At 37.1% G+C, this 4,125-nt stretch overlaps 1 pseudogene; it reads left to right on the top strand.

The window, feature by feature from the left end:
- The first annotated feature begins 554 nt into the window (after positions 1-554).
- Positions 555-3,882, top strand: LOC112082098 (annotated as a pseudogene).
- The last annotated feature ends 243 nt before the right edge of the window (positions 3,883-4,125 follow it).

Raw genomic sequence — 4,125 nt, 5'->3', positions numbered from 1 at the left:
TCCTGCGTATCGGCCTTTGCAATATCCATTATTGTTTCCCTATGGTGAGGACGGATTCAGAGTTGGTATCGATATTGGTTTTGTAGATACTCAAGGGAGGAAAAGGTTGCAAATTACTATGAGAGAGTTTTTTGCTTACCGCATACAAGAGAGGGTTGGTGAGTCACCAATCATCCCTTTATCTGGAAGATTGTTCCAGCAGTTTTTAGTGGATGCGTACACGATGATTGAGACTAATAGACTACGTTTCATATCAATAAATCAGTCTAAACTTCGTTGCGAAAATTATGACAAAATAAAGAAAACTGTTGATGGAGGTGACACTGATCTCTGACAAGGGTAAACGTATTATTATACCTTCTTCTTATACTGGTGGTACAAGGTATATGGTGCAACACTATCTAGATGCGATGACTACTTGCCAGCATTTTGGTTTTCCGGATCTTTTCATAACCTTTACGTGTAATCCCAAATGGCCTGAGATTACCAGGCACCTAAAAAGACATAACTTGAAGCAAGAGGATAGACCAGATATATGTACGTGAGTGTTTAAGATGAAACTAGATGATCTCATGCACAGGCTCACCAAAGAAAATGTGTTAGGTGTCGTAAAAGCCGGTACGTTTTATTAAACTAAGTATCTTATTTCATTTAGCAATATAATGTCCATAACAATGCTAGATGATCATGCTAACAATCTTTTAAAAACTACCATTTATTCGTTGCAGCGATCTACACGATTGAGTTTCAAAAACGGGGGCTACCTCATGCACACATCGTTCTTTTTTTAGAAGCTGGTCACAAGCTACCAACTGGTGATGACATTGATAAGATAATATCTGCTGAGATTCCTGACAAGGATATTGATCCAGCGCTGTATGAGATAGTAGGAGATGTTATGATGCATGGTCCATGTGGTGCTTTGAATAAGGATAGTGTTTGCATGGCTGAAGGAAAATGTACAAAGTATTTTCCAAAACCTTACAGTCCGATCACTAAAATAGATGATGTTGGATATCCTATATAAAGGCGACGTAATGACAAGAAAGTTATCGTTAAAAAAGGTATTGAATGTGATAATGGATTTGTGGTTCCTTATAATAGGAGTCTTACATTGCTTTATAGGGCTCATATCAACGTCGAATGGTGTGTACAATCTCGATCAGTAAAGTATCTATTCAAATATATTCATAAAGGTGCTGACTACATTCGTGCAACTGTCAAGAATGATGATAAAGAAAACGAGATTAAGAAACACTTCAATTGTAGGTATGTTTTAAACATTTTGTTTACATATTTTATATCTTTGAAATTCCAATCTTCCATTATTTAATAATGTCTTTCTATGTAGGTATGTAGCACCTTCGGAATCTACGTGGAGAATTTTCCGTAATCCTACTCACCATCGCACGGTTTCTGTAATTAAACTACCATTTCATTTACCGAATCAGCAAATGGTCATATACAACGAGGATGATCCAGGTGACGAGGTTATTAATCGTGTCTCAGTTGGTACGTCAAAATTCATTGCTTGGATGGAGTGCAACGATATGTATGAATTGGCGAGGACGTTAACTTATGCGCAATTTCCTACGAGATTTGTGTGGAATAACACAAAGAGAATATGGACGCCACGATCAAGGAGAGTTGCTCTTGGTAGAATCACGTACGTACCCATTGGGGCAGGTGAAGCGTATTATTTAAGGCTTCTGCTTAATTTGGTCAAAGGACCACATAGTTTTGATGATATAAAAACGGTCAACAAAGTTCTACATTCTTCGTTCAAAGACGCTTGCTATGCGTATGGATTATTGAATGATGACAAAGAATATATTGAGGCCATCAATGAGGGCGGCTTGTGGCTTTCTGCCAATTATCTCCATCGTCTTTTTGTGATTCTGCTCACTACTCAAAGTATATTCATTCCTTCTAGAGTTTGGGATGCTACGTGGCAGGTATTATCAGATGACATCATATATAATTACAGAAAAGCTGCCAGGGATCAAAGTAAGTCGTATAGTTATTGTTTGCATTGTTGTTATTATATATCTTAAAGATATTGATAGCTAATTTATCTTTTGTAATTTTTTTGAAATTGTGTAGCTGTTAGTCTATCTCAGGAGCAAGTTAAAGACTTTACTCTGGTCGAAATAAAACTTCTTTTACGTGTAAGTGGGAGATCCTTAAAAGAATTCACACCTATGCCGTTTCCTGAAGATATTACTCTGGAGTCACGTGATAATCCTCTTATTCGGGATGAGAGGAATTACAATCGTGAAACTCTTAGAGTAAGAAACGAGCAGATGTTAGCCACTGTAACAAGTGAACAGAGAAGTGTTTGTGATGAGATACTAGAAGCAGTAAATAAGAACAAAGGAGGTATGTTCTTTGTTTATGGTTCTGGAGGTACTGGTAAAACTTATTTGTGGAGTCTATTAGGATCTGCTCTACGTTCCCAAGGTGATGTTGTTCTCAAGGTTGCATCGAGCGGGATTGCTGCATTGTTATTAGAAGGAGGCCGAACTGCGCATTCAAGATTTGCAATCCCTATTGTGGTTAATAAGTTTACCTTCTGTTCAATCAAGAAGGAGTCGAATCTTGCCGACCTGATAAGGATTGCTAAACTCATTATATGGGACGAGGCGTTGATGATGAGTAAAGACTGTTTCGAGACTCTAGATAGAACGATGCGTGATATATTAGAAGTTGATAAGCCCTTTGGTGATAAGGTCATTGTTTTAGGAGGGGATTTTAGGCAAATATTGCCAGTGATTCCAAATGCCGGGAAGACAGAGATACTTATGGCCACTTTGAATTCGTCACCTCTGTGGCACAAATGTAGAGTGTTGAGACTTACACAGAACATGCGACTTATATCTGGAGATAATAGCCGTGCGATGCTTGAACGAGCTGCCTTTACAAAGTGGATCTTAGACATTGGTGATGGTACGATAAATGACGATGGTAGTGGTGAAGCCGTGATTGAAATTCCTGATGATCTGTTGATTAAAGACTGTAAAGATCCTATAAAAACGATCGTCAAAGAAATTTATGGGAGTTCGTTTTCGAAAAAGACTGATCCTAAATTTTTCCAAGACCGTGCCATACTGAGTCCAAGAAACGATGATGTAGATACGATAAATGATTATATGCTTTCAAAGTTATCGGGTATGTTTATTTTGTTTTAATTCCTCTTAGTTTATTTGTTTATATTTATATAATACGACGGTTGTTTTGTATATAACAGGTGTTGAAAGGACATATCGTAGCTGTGATAGCATTGATACGACTGAAGAGGTTGTCAATTACAATGATGCATCTGAAGTACCCTCAGAGAGTGTAGCCAGTAAGAATAAAGGTGATTCCAACAACATGATTTATACCGAGGAGTTTTTAAATAGTATCAAGATGTCTGGTTTCCCTAATCATATCCTGAAGTTGAAAGAGGGTACTCCTGTAATGCTTCTAAGAAACATCGACCCTTAGAATGGGTTGTGTAATGGCACAAGACTCATCATTATTAAGATGGCTAATTATGTTCTCCAGGCTCAGATAATAACAGGTAGCAAGGTTGGTGAAAAGGTACTGATTCCTAGGATATTCCTCTCTCCTTCGGAGATGAAACTTCCTTTCAGGATGAGACGCAAGCAGTTTCCTATCACATTAGCTTTTGCAATGACTATAAACAAAAGCCAAGGACAGACACTCGAAAAGGTTGGTTTGTATCTTCCAAGACAGGTTTTTACTCATGGGCAACTCTATGTCGCTGTATCGAGGGTTACATCAAGAGAAGGTCTGAAGATATTGATCACCGATAAAGACAACAAACCACAAAACAAAACATTGAATGTCGTCTACAAGGAGATTTTTGACAAGATATGATATTTCTTTTTACTGTGTTTTGTTTTGTGATATGTTGTCTCTATGTATCTCGAAATATGTTAGTTCTTTTTATTGTATAAGACCATTACATTCGGTTTTATAGTTTTTAATAGATTTAACGTTTTTCGATTTTTCACTAAATTGGATCTCATGTATTAATGTTTTGATCTCTGATTTTTAACTGTAGTCGGATAATCCAGTGACAAACTCTATTCGATAACATATTTTAACCAAACTTTAATT

The sequence above is a fragment of the Eutrema salsugineum genome, unplaced genomic scaffold (assembly GCF_000478725.1).
Source record: "Eutrema salsugineum unplaced genomic scaffold, Eutsalg1_0 scaffold_1, whole genome shotgun sequence".
Lineage (NCBI taxonomy): Eukaryota > Viridiplantae > Streptophyta > Magnoliopsida > Brassicales > Brassicaceae > Eutrema > Eutrema salsugineum.
Note: the sequence above shows the minus strand (reverse complement) of the source record. Positions and strands in the feature narration are given on the sequence as shown.